Source organism: Ambystoma mexicanum, chromosome 4p (genome assembly GCF_040938575.1).
Source record: "Ambystoma mexicanum isolate Mex_15411 chromosome 4p, UKY_AmexF1_1, whole genome shotgun sequence".
NCBI classification, from domain to species: domain Eukaryota; kingdom Metazoa; phylum Chordata; class Amphibia; order Caudata; family Ambystomatidae; genus Ambystoma; species Ambystoma mexicanum.
Genome location: NC_090927.1, coordinates 560,903,109 through 560,924,647, shown reverse-complemented (window position 1 = coordinate 560,924,647; position 21,539 = coordinate 560,903,109).

The following is a 21,539-nucleotide window of genomic DNA, read 5'->3' as shown; positions in this document are numbered from 1 at the left end:
CTACTATGTCATACGGGACAGGATCGGGAGGGTGGGGGAACACCCTCACTACCCCACTACAACACATATGTACAACACTGTCACCCCATAGGGAGAAACTGATCAAGTATAGCATAGAATGGACACAGGGGACGGACAACAAAATGATAACACCATGGCCGCCTAATGGTAGCTTCGATCCATATACCCAACATTCACTATTAAACCATCTGCATAATACATACAAAGGGAAGAAGTTGACACACCACGTGGAGGTGTTTAACTTACGGAGGATGCTCCAAGGGTCCCGACCAGGACCAAATGGAATGTTCACTGTGGGGGAAATACCGGAAGAAAAAGAGATTAAGGAGGAAGGAGAGAATGGGAAAAAGGGGAGTGAAGACCCAAAGAACACGGGGAACGGACAAGAGGGAGGAGAAAAGAATAATAACTCAAAAGAAAATGAAATAAAAAAGGAACAGAGCAACGATATACCCCTAGCAAAGGTAGTGAAAACAGAGGGAGGGGGTTGTACCCTTTAAGAAAATTAGGAGAAATAGAAAGAGGACAGTTAAGGGCGGCTGAGGGGTACTCGAACCCGGCATACAGCCCGCCACCATATGTGGCTCATAGGAAGATGCCAGCAGGGGAGGGGAGGACTGGAGAAGAACAAACTGTGGAAATAGGACATGATGAGTGGGTAGCTGCGCAGATACTATTAAAATTACGAGGTTCATTAACAGGAGAAGAGAAGGAGGTAGTAAAGAAAATAGACGAGGATAATACCAGGGAGAGTGGAATGAGAGGGGAAGAGCTCTTGAGAGGGGAGTTACGACAAAAGGAAGAGATTTTGGAGGAACGACTAGCAGAGTTAAGGGATGAGCAGAATGAACTGATCAAACAGCTCGAGAGGGAGGAAAGAGAGAGAGCGAGGGAAAGGAAAGAAGGTAAGAACGAATTGGAAAAAATAAGGGAACGAACTGAGGAGCAAAGGAGAGAAGCTGAAAGGGTAAAAGCAGCAGCAGAAAGGGTATCAAGAGCAGTGCTACGAGAGAGGAAAAGGGAAGAAGAAGAGAAAGAAAAAGAAATGGCAATGTGGAAGAAGAGATTACTATCAGAAACGACTAAGAAATATAATAATAATAATTTGGCATTTATATAGCGCTACGAACCCTCAGGTATCTGAGCGCTGCTTATTACCCACGGTGTGTGGTGCTCATTTATCGACCTCGGAAGGATGAAAGGCTGAGTTTGGCCCTGCCGGGTTTCGAACCTGCGTGCAAGCTCTGCACGGATGTCAAAGCAAGCTCTCTACTCGCTGTGCCACTTGACCGGCAATATGAAGAAGGGAGGGTGATAGAGAGTATATTAGAAAGGGAGAGGGTGAGATGGGAAAGGAAGAAAGAGGATGAAAGGATATTGGAAAAGGTGAGTAGTGAAGTAATGGAGGAATTAAAAAGGAAAAGGGAGTAAATTGGTAGAGAGATGGAGGAGAGAAATGAAGGGGAAAGAGAAGAGAGGAGAAGGTAGAGTGAAGTAAGGGGGTATGTATATAGAGACACAGAAGTAGCAACAACATCAGCGCAAAGGGGAGCGGTTGGTAAAGGAGAAAAGGGAGAACAGGACCTAATAGACTTAAAAACAGTAACAATCAAGGGGAAAAAGACAGAGTGGGGGCTGCCGTTTATGAATGACTTTTGTAGTGAGGAAGAAGAAGGAATGGAGAAGGAAGGAAGAAACAGTGAAAGGGAAAGCCTAGATAAACTATACACCACCCGGACCAATACAGACTCACCAGGGATCTGTAGGAGAAAGGATGAACTGGAGAGAAGTGAGGAGGAAGAGCAAGGAATAGCGGAAAGACAGACACATGAAGCCACACCGTCACCATCACACCCTCTCCCATCCCACCCTATATGCTCAACCACCTCACGCCCATTACGTACAATCAAACTTGCGCCCTTCACAAACGAACTGACACCATATGCAGGTCGGCTTAGAGACCTCCCTAGACGCAGGCAGGAAGGACGAATACACACGCCCACATTAAATACAGGAAATGATGGAAGAAGGGGAAAAGATGGAGAAGAAAGAGTTACGAGCAGGGGAAATACGGACGAAATTGACAATGTAGGAGAGTTGGAAGAAGAGGAGGGGTGTGAGGACTCGATTTTATGGAACCCAAGGGGTAAAACGAGACACAACTTAATGCCATTTCTGGAGAGGGGAGGGGTTAGACCACAGAACGTCCCTTGGAAGCATACAGACAAAGAAAATATAAAGTGCAGGCTCCCATCATTAAGTGGAGGTGCGGGTAAATGGATATATGAAATGGAAAAACACACCGCAGGACAGAAACTGGCAGTGGGAGATGTAAAGGGCCTTCTAATATTGATATTAGGGGATGCAGTGGATGACATTTGGAAGAGAGCGGGATTCCCTGGGGTAACAATAGCAAACACATTGCACGATGGGGCACCATTCGCAAACTGCAGACATGCACTATGGCAGGCACTGAGGGTACAGTACACAGACACATCAGACATAGGAGCAATTACCTCACGCAAGATGCGTGAGAACGAAGATCCTGCTGATTATATCCAGGAAATCCAAGAGAAGTGGCGCATGGAAACTAGAGAACAATGGGACAAAACACCAGCAATATTTTATCATATACTAGTACAAGGGCTCCCAGAAGGAGTTCAGAAACAACTGAAGAAAGTAGTGGGAATGGAAGCAAAAGCATGGCCAGAAATACAACTGAGAATAGTGCATCATTGCAGGACATGGCAAGGAAAAATGAAACAAAAGGAAGAGGACAGGAAAACGGAAGAGGCTAAACTAGTACAGTAAAAACTTATTAAATACACAATGGAAGGGGCATTAATAACTACACCTACAACAATGACCCAAAGCCCCACACAAGTAGTGGCTGCACAAGATCCCTCCCAAATACCACCCTCACAGAATATAACACAACAGGTGCCGCCACTCCAACCATACACGACCAACATGGGAGGAGGATACTCAATGCCAGGAGCTGGGTATTATAATTACAACAGGGGAAGAGGAGGAATTATGAGAGGGAGAGGATACGGATATAACACACAACAGCAGGTGGGAGGACTTAGAAATTCCTACCCCACCGGGCAACCAGTACACCAGGACAACATAGGAAGCTTTCCATGGCAGAGTAGGGAACCACCAGTGTGTTGGAGTTGTGGATTAGTAGGGCACATGTCACGCACGTGTAGAGTAAGACCAGGAACACCATCATGGAGCGAACAGGGACAACCAAGGCCCACACAGGAACAGCAGGGCATACAGCAACAGCAGACGTTGCAACAGGGAAATGAACAGCAACAACTAATAACACAACAACAGCCACAGACATATTCACTGCCACAACAACAGGTAGCGATAACACAACAACCCCAAGCACAACAAACACAACTGGGTAGGGTGACGGTCCTGGGACACAACCCTTACACAGGAAATGGTCAATCGTTGTACCCTCAATAGGACAGCCCACAGACGGCCTTGGTGTGTCCCATCCTGTCGGTAACACCTAATAGTGCGGAGGAACCACGCATAGAGGTAACGATAGGTGACAAAAAATTATCATTCCTTGTTGACACCGGGGCGACCCGGTCTTGCATAAGCGAAGGTAAATTTAAGATGTCGGGCGAAGCCATGAACACCCAAGGATTCTCTGGGGCTCGAGGGTTGGTTCCTTTTACTGATAACATTCCCTTATCTATAGGAGATTATGACATGTCAGTACCACTTTTAGATTATAGTGCCTCACCAGTAAATATACTGGGGAGAGACATCATGAACAGGTTGAATATGACGATCTCCTTTACGGAGGACAGCATAATTTGCTCTACTCCAGGAATTAACTTGCTCACAGTACGACAGATTATGCAAGCATACTGCGGACAGACAGCGATTAGGGCTGAGCCAGTAGATGGCGAACTCTTCCAGTACGGGACAGACATGGCATTTGCATGGATGCCAGGGATAGAGGGAAAGATCTGGAGGAGGCCAGCAGCCTATTTGTTCAGACCAGGAACACCAGTCAATGAACCAGAAGGAAAGGTGGTTCCAGTGGACATTGAGAGCATTATAGCAACAGCTGATTACATTGCTGTACATGCCCAAGACAGAGAAGGAAGAGCATGGAGGGCAGTGATAGCACTAGCAGAAGGATGTAGACTCACCCAGGTGTCAGATGAGGAGCTGTTCTCAGAAGAAAAGGAGGAAGGTGAAATGGTGTTTATGATGAGTGTGGAAATATGGCTAAGAGTGGCGTACAAACAAGTGGCACAGAAAGTTCCCTTCTTTGAGGAGGATATGACAAAAGTACCCACAGCATTATGGAATACTAGCCCCTATGACGTGGGGTGCATAAAAAGTATAGGGGGAGTAAGGATAAAATTGAAAAAAGGTGCAATGCTCCCCAGAGTGAAACAGTACCCACTATCAAAAGAGGCAGATGAGGGCATATATGAAACCATAACGGCCCTTATAGATAATGGCATATTGGTCCCCTCAGAATCACCATGTAACACGGCTGTATACCCAGTGCGCAAGGCTAGAGGGGGGGTCTTGGCGCTTCATACAGGATCTCAGGCCCTTGAACAACAAGTAGAAGCAGAATACCCCATAGCCACAAACCCGGCCACAATATTGTGTGGCATTCCAGCAGAAGCATCACGATTTACCGTGATCGACCTTAAAAATGCTTTTTTCTCAATACCATTGCACCCAGACTCACAAGATCTGACAAGCTTCACTTACAGAAACACAAAATGGAAACACACCAGATTGCCACAAGGGTACTGTGAATCACCCTCAATCTTCAACAGAGTAATACAGATGGATTTGGGTAACATTGAAGTGGAAAGCACAGTGTTGCAGTATGTCGACGACATAATAATTTGCAGTACAAACGAAAGAACATGCAGAGAGGACTCATTAAAGATGCTGACAATATTGGCTGAAAAAGGTTACAAGGTAGACATGGAAAAGTTACAGTACTGTCAAGAACAGGTACTTTACATTGGTCAGCTCATATCCCAACATGGAAGAAAGATTGCACCACAAAGAGCACAGGCCATTTCAAAAACGCCAGTGCCACAAACAGTGAGGGAACTGCAGCAGTTCCTGGGTCTGTGCAACTACTGTAGAGCATGGGTATTTCATTACAGCTCATACATAGGACCCCTGCTTGAGGCGTTAAAGGAAGCTAATAAAGGGGAGAAAAAGTTGGGGTGGACAATGGAAATGAAAGAGGCTTTTGATGAACTGAAAGATGCGATATCAACTGCTCCGGTACTGGCAACCCCAGACTATGAGCGACAATTCTTTATATTTTCACATTGCGACTCAGCAGTAATGAAAGCAGTGTTGGCTCAAAAAACAAGCATGGGCTACAAACCAGTAGCATTTTACAGCGGCCACTTAGATCCTGTGATGTTAGGTCATTTCCCTTGTGAACAAGGTCTCGCCGCAGCTGCTTTTGCGGTAGAGAAAGCATCAGCAATCACCATGGGGTACCCAACTACACTGTTTGTGGAACATGCACTATTTGCAATATTGAATAAACCTAAGTCCACCCTAACCACGCAAAGGGCATCAGGTTATGAGATCATCTTATCCAGAGCTGAACTATCAATTGTTAGATGTAGCACGGTCAACCCTGCAAGGTTCCTAGCAGAAGTAATTGAGGAAGGAGATTATGCCCACGATTGTACGCAAATAACTGAAATGTACTCATGTACTAGAAAGATTGAAGAGAACGCACTAGAGGGAGGTGAGCTCCTGTTCATTGATGGGTCATCAACTATCGACCAAAGGGATGGTATAAGGAGGACTGGGGCAGCAGTGGTAAAAATGATGGAGGTACCGGTTTGTGTGGCAATGAAATGTGTACAACTACCACAGCATTATTCCGCTCAAGCAGCAGAATTAATTGCACTAATCTTGGCGTTGAAGGAAAGCTTTGACAAACGAGTGACCATATATTCCGACAGCGCATATGTTACGTCCACTGTCCACTCAGGGCTGTCGAAATGGAGAAGAAGAGGGATTTAGGAGAGCTGATGGCACTCCAGTGCAACATGCCCTCCTATTGGCTGAACTAATTGAAGCAATAAATGACCCCCAATAATTAGCTTTGGTCAAATGCACCGCACACACCAATGGTGAAGACCACATTTCAAAAGGGAATGCAGCAGTATGCTGCATATTTTGGTGAGATATGGAACCCCCCAGAGTCAAAGAGAGGGAGAGGGAGGGGAATGGCTAAGGAGATGTTGATAAGAGAAGGGTACACCCATCTCCCAGCCACACAGATAATGGAGCTACAAGTGGCTGCACCAATGGCAGAAAAAGAAATATGGGTAAAAAGAGGATGCACAATGTCACCAACTGACGCACTATGGTGCCAGGGTGACACTGGAAAGATTGTAATACCACTGGCACTATTGAACACCGCCCTGAGCCAACTACACCACCCAGCCCACACAGGCAAGGAAGTAATTGCAGCACGAATTAGGGAAGACTGGTTCTGCCCCGAGTTAAATTCTCATGTGTCAAATTTTATCAGCAATTGTCTCACATGTCAACAGTTTACGGCCGGTCACACTCTGAAGGTGATAAGAGGTACTATACCCCGACCAGAGGGACCCTTCCGACATCTCCATATTGACTATGTTGATATGATCAACGTATGTCAAGGAAATAGGTATATGATTGTAGTAGTATGCCCATTCTCGAGGTGGATTGAAGCAGGGCCATGTTCACACCCAGATGCATTCAGAGCAGCTAAATTCCTAGTGAGGGAGGTCTTCCCCAGGTGGGGAGTGTGCGAGGTACTGCGGTCAGATAATGGCCCACATTTCGCAAACGAAATGTTCCAGCACATCACATCCTTACTGAACATCAAGCATAAATTTGCATGTGCATATCACCCACAGGCCAACGGTTTATGTGAACGCCTGAATGGCCTATTAAAGGAGGCAATTGCAAAAATACAGCAAACAACAAAGAACAGTTGGTTGTATTGCCTTCCACTAGCCCTATTTGAGCTAAGGAATAGACCAGGTTCCGACCACCACCTCACCCCTTACGAGGTGGTTACCGGACGTCAAATACGACTTCCCCTAACGCCTTCATCAAGAGCATTTACCGACCACGAGAGTACTGCAAATGTCCTTGGTGATGAAATGTACCAATATGTGTCTTCTTTGATTACTAGTGTAGTGTTTGTGTCTCAACAGCTCGGGCGCACGCGGGGCGGGTCTAACGGCGATCAACAAGAAGACGCGGATAAAGAATTGGAAAAGGAAAGACTGTGCAAAGTTGCTAAAGGTGACCACGTACTACTTAGCAATTTCAACAGAAAGTGGAACAGCCCACGCTTCACTGGCCCCCATCTGGTAGAGGAGGTATCAACGAGAGCAGTAAAGCTACAGGACAAACATGCCTGGAACCACCTACACAACATAAAGATCTACAAACTCCAGACCCGCCCCAGCGCCACCGACATGGCCACTGGAAGAACAACAACAGCATCACCAACGGAGGAAGAGACTTCTACCACAACTAACGGCCTAAGTGTCCCCATACCCTGCCACCCCTCAGATTCCCCAGAGACAACTACTAGAAAAGAAAGGGGTGATCCCCATACCGCCCACCCCATGGTTACACGATTAAAGAGTAAAGAGACTTCCGCCAGTTGAGCCCCAAACCCTTTGCCCATTGACCCCCTACCCACTGTAGTAATAACTGAACTGAAGGACATTGTCTTGCACATATACACATGTAAACACCTGAATGTTCTCTTTCTTTTCTCTCGCACATGCAGGTACAGCGTATTATTGTACTACTAAGAAAGTAGATAACTAACCAATTCACTGCCCAGAAGTAGATGGTACCCTCAGACGATAATTACCTGGAAGAATTGTCACACCAATTTGTATATGAAATAAAAAGGCCAACGTACCTGAAAAGAAGGAGGGTACGTGTCTACTACACAGCATTCCTCTTGGCCATAGAACATTCAATGCCCCACCTCCAACCATACTTGCCTGCCCTAAGAGATAGATCGCTTAGATTGGTGTGGGAACAGCTCTTCGCCTGGGCACTGAATGACTACTTGATAGGGAGAGCTTAAAAACGACAACTAACACTAATAACAAGCATATTAAGAATTTTCAGGCGGGCAACTGTAACGTCGCAAGAATAAGCTGCCGGACTGCAGCAAGGTAAGAGCAAAATGCCGGTGAAATTAGCATCTGTAATAAAATTGATAGGGATTTTAATGATCACCGGGTTCTTGGCTGCCTCTGTATGGCAGTACAGCTATGCTATCAATATTATTGCTGTACCCAAACCTAATACACCCCCACCCCCAGCTGCAACAGGTGTTACGTCAGGTGGTACTAGTAAAATCCCACACAAGGAAAATAGAGTTAAACGCAGCACATACTCAGATAATAAAGGTATTGACAACTACATACAAGATTCAGCACACATCTCAAACAACATATATTACCAACACATGACCCACATAGGTAAGCAGACAACAGAAGACAGCTGCTACGTTTGCTCATTAATCCCATACGCCATGAGCGCTTCTCGAACATTTGTTGCCACGGAGATAGATGAAAAAATAGCACGATGTATAATATACCTGGCACTGTTCCAGACGAAAGGAAGATTTCAAGGGACAGTGGTGCAACTGGTGTGGAAAACACGAGATACATATCCATATGAAAACAACTTCCTCAAGACTTATTTGAGTTACCACAAGAGCAGTTTACATGCTGAAGGATTCAGATACATAACAAGTGGTCCTGAAAAAGGAGAAACAAAGAAAGTAACACTACAGTACCTACCATGTGATTGGTACGCCACTGAAGTCCCTGGTAAAAACGGATGTTGGGAAAGACCACTGGTGATAATAACAGGGAAGGTGTACATGAACAACAAATGGGACATAGGAGTGGTTGGCAGCAACATGGTAACAAGAGAAAATATTTCAACTATTGATGGACACAACCATAGATGTTGGATGACTTGGGTCAAGTACGTACCCATGCTCACGTGGATGGAGAAGGATGAAGACCCAATAACAATACTGCCGCTAACTGCGCCTAAGGTATGCTACCAACATAAAGGGGAGGTGGACGTAGGATACAACACCAACTGTGAAAGCGTGATGGAGTTACCTGAGGGGGGAGCAGGAACAGCAGTAGTAATGGACCATTACTGGGCCTGTGGAAAAAAGGCATACCACACACTGCCCCCTCTGTGGAATGGTATATGCACAATGGTGCACGTTAATGTATCATCACTAGTGGTACCCCAGAAACATGTCAATATGGCGAACTTCCCCAAAATGGATGAAGGGAACAAAAGGAAGAAGAGATCTGTACAACCTCAGAAGGGGCCAGAGAGCAAAACCGACGGCAATAATACTGTCCTGAATAGAAAGAAAAGACAAGGAGAACCTCTGACAGGAAATTACCTATGGGGAAGGTCGGAAACAGCACTCACTTCAATTCCACCAGACCACAGACTATTCAGCAGAGCAGCAATGTTCTTCTCCTCGATAATACATCCAGGACTACAGGCTTACGCAAACGCAAAATGGCTCCAGATAACTCGATGGGAACTAATGATGACTATTAATTCTACAGTAAATGGATTCAACGCAATAAAAGAGGAACTGCGAGCTGTGAGGATGGTAGCACTTCAGAACAGATATGTACTGGACCTCCTCACAGCAATGGAAGGAGGATTTTGCACTAAGATAGGACAATCATGCTGCACATTCATCCCTGCCAACGATGCTGACAATGGTACACTGACAGAAGCAGTTTTACAATTGGCCCAAATGCACTCAAAAATGATGGATGAAAGTAAAGGTGTGAAAAAGGATGAGAGCTGGTTTTCAATATTATGGTCATGGATGCCATCTTGGCTGTCAGATGGACTGAAGATTATAGTTGGATGTACTATTTTGGCTGGAGCTACACTGATCATAATAAGATTTTGGAAGGCCCGGAAGGCACGCACCACAGACGAGATGATCGAAATGGTTGGTATGCATCTCTTGATGCCAACAGATGACGGCAAACACACAGGCACAATCATAAAAGAGAGAGAGAAGTTGCGCAACCAGATCATCACCAACCACCTGGACCCACCATCTGTGAAACTCGAAAACCCAAGAAACGCAAGGAGCTACATAGGGAAATGGTATACTTCACTCCTGGAGGAACCTGTGCATATATGTATTGGTCATTTGAAGATCATGTTAACCACTATGGACATTTGGGAGGAATAACTAAAATATGGAGAGTAAGAGGAGATAAAGAAAAGGATATGTTTGTGGTCGACAAGTCGACCAGAGGGGGGACTGAAGTGGGAGAATGGAAGAACAGGCTCCCGCCCTTCCCCTCTCGCGCTTGGCCTAGAGGATCACGGCCTAGACACCCGCCACAAGAGGAGTTTGCCTATCTACCAGACGACCAAATACCCTGGTACAGGAACATACGGATGTGCCCACCTACCTGCCCAGCAGCCCGTCTTGTCCATGCCGACACCTGCGGCATGGATCAACTCGACTAAACCTACACGTCGTTAGAGATGCCATGACGACCTAGCCAACGGTCAGCACACCTGTGCAAACATGCACACCGGACACTCCCACACCAATCCACATGAAGAACATACTCAGTGCTATGACGTAGGCGCCAGACATACCCACGGACGTGCATCTTTATTATTTTCCACATAGGCTCTCAAAATGCAGAAACGCAAGACGCATAATGAACTTATCTAAAAAGGCTTGCTCACGCTTCTTCTAAAAACCATGTACCATAATGAAGAATGTAACGGAGACACGATACTGAGGATAGAGCAATATGATACCGTAACCTAAAGCGCTCTGCATCAAACGGTTCCAGCTATGCACCAGGCCCAAGTAGGCCGCAAGCAAAAGCTTCCATGAACATTGAATGAGCAAGAGCTCGGTTGCTGACCCTGCAGAATGAGCCCGGCGAAAGCACACCGCCAAGGGCACGATGTTGCAATCTCGCACGCCGCAAGCTGACGCCAAGATCGCACCTGCAAGATAAACCAGGCACACAGTGGGAAAAACAATATTAATTGTGCTGAATTTTGGCTCAAACACGGTCCCACCTCACGTGACAAAGCCAAACCTGACAGGATGGCAAGCCCAGGAGGAAGGAGACGCCTGAATCCCACGTTTCAAGACACAGGCAGATACAATTAAAAGACTCATTGGACATCTGCAGCAGTGGGAGTAGTCGACCTCCCAACATATGAATAAATCCTCACATTGTTTACACCTACCCATAGTAAAACATTGTTGCAAATGACAGGTGCACCGCGAGCTAGGAACAGCGATAGTCTCAGACTGGGAGGCTCGCGAGCGGACCAATCAGAACATGGGGCTCTTATCACTGACGCCATTAACATTGACCAATCCTCAGAGGTCTTCATGTAACAATTTTCATGTATCAAATTGAAGGGACAGCCCAAGTATACCACCTGACTAACCCTCAACCACTAACACCGTTCTCTATATGTATGCTATACTAACCCTACTACTCGAGTAACCAATCCAGAGTGGAAATAGGTTTTTTGCTAAACTTTCTAAGGTGACGCAAGTAGCGCGTCATACTAAGGTAAAAAGGGCCTGCGAGCCCCACGATTGTGTGTGTGTCAGGACGGACGCGTACGATCCTTGACCCATCCCTGCCGTTTTGTCTAATAAACAGCAGAGTCACCTTGCTTCTTGCGTGTGTCTCATACTCTATCTCTATCTCTTTTGGGATATACGGGAGGAGTTGGGGCCTCCCTGCCCGGAGGTCTACGGACAGCCCGGCCGACCCCGGCAGAATTTCCCCCCGACAGGTCGGTTTCCCTTGTAGCGGGGATTTACTTAGTCAGGGGAGTGAGGGACTCCGTTTGTGGGACTACCTCCTTGACTCCGTGTCTGTGACTGGCCCGAGGGCCTTCTGGGCTTGGAATTATTCTGTGCAGGCAAGTTTTTAGGCCCCCCCATATCCAAATCCAAAAAGTGGGCCACCTTTACCTCTGCCACCTTAGCAGCAGCAGGGGTCTGGTCGGTTTGGGGTTTTTCTGAGGATTACTTTTATTTTCTATGGGCTTCTGCTCCTCATAGATTCGGGTGGCCTAGTCAATGACCAAGTCTAGTGATCTTTTCTCATGAAAATCTCTCACTAGCTGGGTCATGATGTATTTGGGCAAGGCATGGAAAAACGTATTAGCAAATTCTTTGCCGTCAGTGCGCACCCTTTTGGTAGTCTGCGCAAAGGCACGCTTCAGCTCCTGCACAAATTCTTGTGGGGCCTGATCCTCCCCACACTGCAAATTGTAGGCTGTCTTGCGAGCCTCTTGGGGATTTTGGTGAACAGAAAAGTGTTTCAAGATGGCCGCCCTACATTTGGACCATCTTGAATGGTTTTGGTCCTACATGCCCGCAAAGAAACTGGAGTATTCTGGGGAGAATATCCATTTTATGTACTGAATGCAGCTACTGCTGTCTTTCAAATGGAAAGTCTCCATCATTTGCTCAAAGAGCTCCAAGTGTTCTCAAACAGAATACTTGGAGTTCGTATGATAAGGATTGATGACGCTCCTTATTGCTTTGATCTGTTTTAAGGGGTCCTTAAGAGAGGCCCTTTTTGCCTTATTGGCCTTCTTGGTTCGGGTAACCATGGTCCATTCATCCTCTGACTCAGACGTGCTGCTCCCAGAGGTGCCTGTCTGATCTTCCAGGTTTTCCTGGATTCTGCGAGCCTGGGAATGGCTGGCAGAATGTGGGGACCTAGTCTCTTGTGTCCTGGGATGCACAGAGGAGTCTTCAGATTCCTCCTTGCTGCCCGGATTTGATGGGTACCCCCCCCACTGACCTAACTGGGCTGAGGTTTTCAGAATGCCCTTAGAGGGCCTACTCTCCCGGGGTTCCACACTAAATTGCGCTGTACTTGGGTGCCCATACCCGGATGCTCGCCCATTCATTCCTGGGAGGCACTGGTTCATGAGTCCCATAGTCGTAACTGGATAGTAATCTGCTATCCCTGTGGCCCTGGGCTCATGTGTGCCAGGGGACATGGGGGTGGCAGAGTCCAAGGACTGGGAGAGATGGAAGCCTCTAGTACTAGGGCTCTTGAGGTTATGCTCAGGTGTTTCCCTTTCCCAACGAACCGCATCTCTATCAGCCCCTGCTCCCTGTTGCCCTGCAAGAGCCTGTGCTTTCAGTTCCTCAATCAAGGCCTTACTAGACTCTATCAGTCTCTCCTGTATGGCTACCTGTTGCTGGAGCCTATCATTGTGCTGGCAGAGAGCCTCATTCTCTCTCTGTGCTCCCTGTTTAGTCTTGGAGTACTGAGCCAGTCTTTGTTGCATGAGGGTTACCTCTTAGGTACTGTCCCTATGGGCCTGCTCCTTTCTTGCCAGAGCATTTTCCACCCTCCTGGTGTGCTCTAACAAGTTCTGATGCTCTTTATGAGGTCACCCAGTCCCTGGAGGGCCAGGTGATTTTCTTCCATTTTCTTTTTTAAGAGGCAGACTTCCTGGCCTAAGGTATCCCTTTCCTGAGTAAGAGGCTGCATCTGTGCCACCAGGTTGTCCCTCTGACTTTGAAAGGCACCAGCTCTCTGGCGCTCCTCATCAAACTCTGCCTGGATATCCGGGTCTTTCAAAATCAATTTGTTGCTTTACGCCTTCACTCTATCTCGGTGGCTTTGCAGGGTGGCTAACTGCTCTGTGTATGCCCTGTTGAAGTCTAGTTGGTGCTCCAGGTTTTTCTGGCTCTGCAGTACTCCTTCTGCAAGGCCAGAATTATGGTATCCTGGTCTGCCCTTTCCTGTTGCAGGATACTCATATCCTCTTTTATTTTAATGATATACTGTCTAATATCATTTTCTGATTCCTGGCTTCTGTGCAGCCTCTGCTCAGAAGAGTCCAGGTCAGATTGGGCCTTCTCTAATGCCATCAGTTGCCTATTTGCCAGATCTTGGCCTTCAGCACATTTGTCCTGTATGGCTCCCATATATAAATATAAATATTCCGCTATCCTGACAATCTTGTCGTGCTCATCCTTGGCTTTAGGGGCCATGCATAGTTCACTCAGGGCCACGTGTAAGGGGCCCTGATCTCTCCAGATATCTAACTCAGTTTCAGTGACCTGCTGTGTGATTGCCTGCACCCACACCTTCTGATCCTGTTCCGTCCATTTGCCTCTCACAAATAGCTTATGTAAGAAGTGCTCTCTGGCTATTTTGATATCTACAATGCCGTCATTCTGGACATTGATTTCCTTCCTGACCTACAGAAGTTTGTATTTTATTTTACAAAACAGACCGTTTCCTTAGAGTGTTCCTTTTTGAGGGGAGCTTTCACAGCGTGACACAGCGTAGTAGCCCAACAGGATTTATGTATCCTACCAGTTAGCACACTGTATTAATCTGCACAAGTGGTAGGTCTAATACAGACATGCCGTTACGAGCCCCCACTCTGTAAGTGACTTCAATCCAGCAATCCAACTAAGTCAATGCCTAGTCTGGGATGCCCAATGGAAGCCCTTATTTATATATTTTGATGTCAAGTTCTTAAATCTGGATGATGAACCCTTATATAGCGCCCCTCTCTTTGAATCCCCCTGACCTCACTGAGCCAAGAAGTAGGTTTGTTTTGCAAATTAAAGGTTTATTGGAAAAATTAAACAATATATATATATCACACTTTTATGAATAAATTAATATTTGATAACACACTTATGAATATAATAGTGATCAACAATGGGTAATATTACAATAGCACAATTTTTTGTTCACTTAGGAGTTGGTATAGAAATAATAAGGTAGCAGAGACTACTTGTATGGTTTCAAGGAAATGCAAGATGGGAAAGAATGCAGCACAGAAATAAACTCGATATGGTTTCAACAAGAGATAATATGATCACTTTTTCCCTTGTGACAACTCACTCCCCCCCTTAGGCAATATAACGAGATGGAAAGGGGAGCACACCGTTTTCATGAATACAATCAAATGCAGTTCAAATTCCAGTTCCCCCCAGCAAGCTTAGAGAAAACCGGTTTGCTTTTAAAGAGGCAAAAATACTTTAAATGTGATTGCAATGAAGGGCAAATTATGCTAAAAATAATTTTAATTCACTAAAGGAGATTCAGAGTAGGTGATAGTGACTTTGAATTGGGACAGGTCAACACTAGCAATGATTCATGAGTGATTATCAGGTTGAACACGAAATTCAGCAGTTGCAAGCAAAAGACAGCAATTTTGACAGGAGCTAATTTTTCAATTCGCAGCATTTCCGAGTGCGTAAAGCATGATTACGGAAAAACTATAGTTAAATCTTGCTTCTAGGACGTGCGGTTCAAAAGATACGGACGTTTTTGTGGAGGTAGATTTTCAAAAATAAAGTAAATCTTTCATAATGACAGATGACGCTTTTACAGAATTTAAATCACAGAATGGACACACGATTTCGATGCAAGTCTGGTCAGGTTGAAATGGTTTAAGTAAGATTATTTTACACTAAGAGATTGGTTCTGTACAATTCCTAGACTGGATACTCACTCCTAATTTTGGACTGGAATGGGCCTGGGACTGCACTCTCACCACCGGATGGTCTCTGGCACTGGTTCTGCTCACAGCATGCTCTCTGGTCTGCTATCGGCACTGCACAGCGGTCTGGTCTGGTCGGTCTGGATACAGCACTGCTCTCTCTGGATTTCGGTTCTGGCACAGGGTTCTGGGCCAGAAGCGAACAGAACAGCAAGGCTGTTGAATAGTTTGGTTAGGTTGCTGGATTCTGGGGCCTGCTGAGAAGGATTCATCTCGTGGATTAGGCCTCTTTTCTCCAAGGTTCTAGAGTTGGGTTCTAGAGTCTGGTTCTGGAGTCTATCTGGAGTCTAAGTTCTGGAGCCTGTGGCCCTTCTGGATCTATCTGGATCTGGAGTCTTCCGGCAAAGTGCTTCAACAGAAATCAGTTGAAGTGGAAAGTGAGTGTCCATATCTGGGTCTCAGTGGTTCTTTTTATGTGTTCTCAAAGGGGGTGTGGAGGCTGACTTCCTATGCCCAACCCTCTGAGGATCCTGATAGGTTAAAGGATTTACTGTCCTCTGACTGGAGAAGGGAATAGTGAGTCACAATTATTCATTAGGTATCGTCTTTATGGCTGAAGGAAAGAACATTCCCCCTTGCATTTACTTAGAAAACAATTTTTCATAACCAAACATGCTTCCCAGATACACACGTTGTTGATATTACATGTACACAACGCAAATTAATTAAGACAGTTCTCTATTCAACCCTGCTCTTTCTAAAAGCTTTGGTTCAGAAATGACAACTTATTCGCGATTTTAGTGGGTTTTGCAAGATGGGTTTTGCACCAAATATTACACAGAGGTACACACTCTGTCTGAGCATATTAATGGAAGTTCTTAGGTTTATAGCATAAACACTGCATCCACAATATTAATGATTACGGGGCTTGGCCTCAGAACATCCCACAGCGTCCAACTTCGTCTCAAACTGTGAGTGAATTTTTCATATTAAGAATCTCCAATTTGTACATTTTTGTCCGCTTGGTATAATTAGTTAACAGTATTCTCATAACACATATATTTGCTGGACTCTCTGAATCCACAGTTGTTTGTCTCAGCCCCCAGAAGTTTGGCTCTGACTCAGAGATCACATGTTTTGCCTTTCCCCAGAGCAGTGTTGTTCAGGCACACCCAAATCAGCATATTCTATTCAATTGAAAGAGTATATTGTTCCTTTCTCCAGGCTGCAGGGAAAATCTCCTCCCTCTTAATCAACAGGACCATGTGATTTTCTGTGCTGTTGCTGAGAAGACTAGGTATGAAGGCTTCCCATGGACAGCCAGCCTTTGAAGTCTTAGCTACATCAGGTTACTGTTTAGCTCCTGAAATACAGGTCTCCTGTCAGAATTTAGATCACTAGCGCCGGTCAGTGGCAAGCACCGATATTGCACCCATTTATGACAGCTGCCTATCTTTAAAAGGGGATTTTACTTTGATAGCATATGATTCTTGCTGATATTGTATTGATGTGGATTCTTGCAGTAGAGTAATGTACAACACCCAACAAGAAGTTGTATCCTTTTGGTGGTTTTGTGAGATATGATTTTAGCAGTTTTGAAGATCAAGAAAATGAATTCCCAAATAGCTCTGGGTTGCTTTTGGCATTTAGTATTGCTATTTCCAAGTGGTTTGAGGCTACTGTGTGGGTCCCCCATGGTGGTTCTAGGCAGTTATCTCCTGTGTTAACTGACATGGCAAAAGTGGGTGGCAGCCTATTTTTCAGATTTTTACTGCACATTTTTGGATGATCTCTGACGAGCAGCATGCTTTCCTGCGGCCAATATGATGTTTCTGCTGCCAGCGATGTTGTAGTGCTTGGATGAGTGGGTTCAAACATCCCACAATGGTTACATCCAAACTCGGAATGAGGCCCATTATGTGTTATTCCTATTGTTTCTTATTTAGGGTCACTGCCCAACGTGTTATACTTGTGGAACCCCCTGTTTTTTTTCTTTTAAGAGGCCTGAAAAAGAAAGCCTGCCACTCCAGAAACAAAAAGCCACATGGGGCTGGCTACAGCCCAGGGGCTTCAATATTGAAAAAAAAGTTTCAAATTTTTCAGGGGTAGCAAGGGAGACCACAGGGTAGCAAGCAACACCTCAGGGGTTGCACCTGCGATCCCTGGCGACACCCAAATGACATCCATGCCTCCATGTGAAGTGCTCCCGTGCCCAGATAGTTGCACCGCTACCTGGTTGGGATTTCCTGATGTGGAGTCCATACTTTACAAAATCGATCATGTAGAAAAACAGATAGAGATAAAATAGGTCCATGTAGTTGTTCTCAAAAACGGAAGGGAACACTGCAACCTCTGGCTTCTTCCTAGAACTCGTGGGAGAAAAAGAAAAGTAAGCTAGAACCCAAAAGCATAGCTAACAATACAAAATTGGAATCAGAAACAGTTTAAGCAATCACTCTTGTGTATGTAACAACGTGCAACAGAGCAACGTTCCATGTGACTGCTCATACTTCAGCAGACACATCATATGTCATGTTATGATGTGGTGAGGTATGACATAGTGTGCTTTGGTATGCAAATAGGTCCTGTACAATATAGTAACCATATTAACAGAGGTATCTAGGCACTGAAGCTATCCTGGATTATTCTCATTTTAAGTATGTTTTTGAGGGAACAGACAGGTATTTAATTTCTGTCTATACTCCAAATGCTTTTCCGACAAATGGATGGATATAGCCAAAGCATTCCAAACATTTGTAGCTTAAACAGAGAAAGAATAACTGTCCTAGTTAAGTCTGGCTTCACTCTCGTCACCCCTCTGGCCACCTCTCACTCTCCTCCTCCTCTTTCTCTCTGACAACACCTAGCAATGTATCTAGACAAGTCCGATCTATGAAAGTGTCGTCCAAACAGGTGGTCCTCTGGGGGGACGAGAGTGAAGCCAGACTGATGCTGGGTCAATTTTTCAGGCTTCAGAGGTTGTCAAAATACATACCATTGGGAGGGTTCATGATTGTGTATTTATGAATTTAGAGTAGTGCAGGGAAAACAGTGCACTCACATGGCATTCCGTACTCTGGGCACTCATTACATCATACATGCACACAAACATCCTGAACTACATGTCATGGATATAGAAAAGATAGACACATTGCAACAAAGCATTAATTGTGGCACAATTACATCAAAGGCCACATTATGGTAAAACATTTCTACACTGTGCATAAGCTTTTAGGCACAAGGGTTTTATGAAGTGACTGAGGAAACCAAGATGGAATGTTTTGTGATGACTGTAACAGAGACAACCGTAGAAAACAAAATGCTATAACTGCAACTTGCTAAAAGCAAAATACATAGTCCAAAATAGATGCTTATACTATGTTTGTCTGCATTGCGAAATTAAGAACAGGCTAAAGCAGTGACTCACCCCCTGAAGTGTACCTGAAATAAACCTTTAATGAGTCTAGCAATTATTGTATACAATTACAAAAAGACACATTATTTGTTATTCCTATTGTTTTGTTGGGTAGAAGTGGAGCCCCAGGAAGGTTTGGAGCTTCTGGGTCCCCTGGGATCAGAACTTCTGGGAGGCCCAACACCTCCCTTCTTTGCCAAAATGAATGCAGCAGGAGCCCAGGCAAGCAGCAAGTTTCAAACTGTGTTTTATTGGCCAAAAACAGACAGGGATTTGCGCAGGGGCAGACATCCAAGCACCTCTCAGAGGGACTGGCTTGCAAGCCAGTTTTGTAACACAACGGCATCATACCGATATCACAAAATTGGGCCAGCTCCCAGGAACCTAGCTCATCCTGAGATTGGCTGCTGGGTGATTGGCCACATATAGTTCCCTTGTAGAAACCATGTTAATTGCTCCAACATTGTCAGGGGGCTGGCTTGGCTGTTTTACCAATTACCTAATTTTAAAATGTTGCATAGTGAAAGCCTTCCCACCGGTTTAGCTGAGCAAGGCTCTCCTCCCGGGGGCTTCCAGTGGTGACTGGCCTGAGCTGAGGTCTCCAAGCCTGAGACAAACTCTGCTCCCAGCTCGGAATTAGTGTTTCTCCCCTGAAAAGTAACTGTCTCTTGAGCGTCAATAATATGTGTGAATCACTACTGCTTTTTTAATGCACTCGCTTTTAAATGCAACATGCAGGCATTCTTGTTTCATTTATGTTTCAAATGATGTCTGGATTTCACGAAAATGTCCTTTGTTCCCAGAGAAAATGTGATGACACCATGCTTTGGGCTTTATGTGCTCTGAATTACTTGAATTTATGAAGAATTAGAACATGCTTGTCTGATAGAGTTCACTGTGGTTTATCATGTGGAATGATATCTCAGTACAAGACCTAGGCTGAGTGCCTGGACTTGCAAGGTGCATTCCTGTGATTTGAGCCATTCCAGTGCCACTGGTCTTCAGTGAGACAAGTGTATTTGGCTGTAATGTCCTAAGGCCGGGCATGCCTTACACTGTGCCATTTGATAATGCATGCATGAGTTACTTATAGCGCTGTTAGGTGGCTCAATACCTTTGCTTTTCCATGGGGTTATTCATGTGAGCATCTGCAAGCCTTTAAATAGGAACTCTTATGTTTTTGTAGATTATGCATGGCGGTATTGCTGCATTGAGACTAGTATAGCATGTCTTCTTAGTGCTTTTAGTCAATATTGTCAATTGAAGTGTCTCTTCTAGCACCCAGAACCTCTTCATCCAAGGTTTGTGTTACTTTTAGGTTACAGTGTTGATGAAGTGGTTATCTTTCAGCATATTTGTCACTCATGGGCGCACTAGGGACTGGTGCAAAATGGTGAGTGTGCTCATTATTATTCAAGCTCTTCTTCTGTTCATGTGTCTGGGGTGTGGGGGGCAAGAGCAGATTTCAGCCCTTCCTCTTCAGTTTCTTATTTAGTGTCACTGTTCAACGTGCTACACTTGTGGAACCCCCTGTTTTTTTAAAAGGCCTGAAAAAGAAAGCCAGCCACTCCAGAAAATAAGAGCCACATGGTGCAGGCCACAGCCCAGGAGCCTCAATGTAAACAAAAAAATACATGCCTTTATTTTTTCAGGGGTAGCAAGGTAGACCACAGGGGTAGCAAGGGACACCTCTGGGGTCACACCTGCGACCCCTGGCAACTCCAAAATGACATAAATGCTTCCATGTGAAGTGCTCCCATGCCCTGATAGTTGCACCTCTTCCTGGTTGTGATTTCCTGATGTGGAAGCCACGCTTTACCCAATCAATCATGTAGAGAAACAGATAGAGATAAAGTAGGTCCATGTAGTATGTTTCCCAAAAACGAAGGGGACACTACAACCTCTGGCTTCTTCCTAGAACTTGCTTGAGAACAAGAAAATTAAGCTAGAACCCAAAAACATAGCTAACAATGCAAAATTGGAATCAGAAACAGTTTAAGTAATCTCTCGCATGTGTATACAACAATGTGCAACAGAGCAACATTCCATGTGCCTGCTAATACTTCAGCAGAAGGTATGATATAGTGTGCTTTGGTATGCAAATGGGTCCTATTTACTATAGTAACCATCTTAACAAAGGTATCTAGGTGCAGATGATATCCTGGATTATTCTCATTTTAAGTATCTCATTGAGGGAACAGACAGGTATTTACTTTCTGTCTATACTCCAAATGCTTTGCCGGCAAATGGATTGATATAGCCAAAGCATTCCAAAGATTTGTAGCTTGAACAGAGAAAGACTGACTGTCCTAGATCTCATATTTGAATGGGGGCAAGGTACTTAGTCCCACTGATGATTATATTAATGGTCTGGTGGGCTAAGAGAGGACAAATAGGTTGCTAAGAAAAACTGGACCATGATTGTACTGAGCATCATATATATGGCAGTAGTGGTGGGGGAAATTCCCAAAAGCAAAATGAAACAGGCACT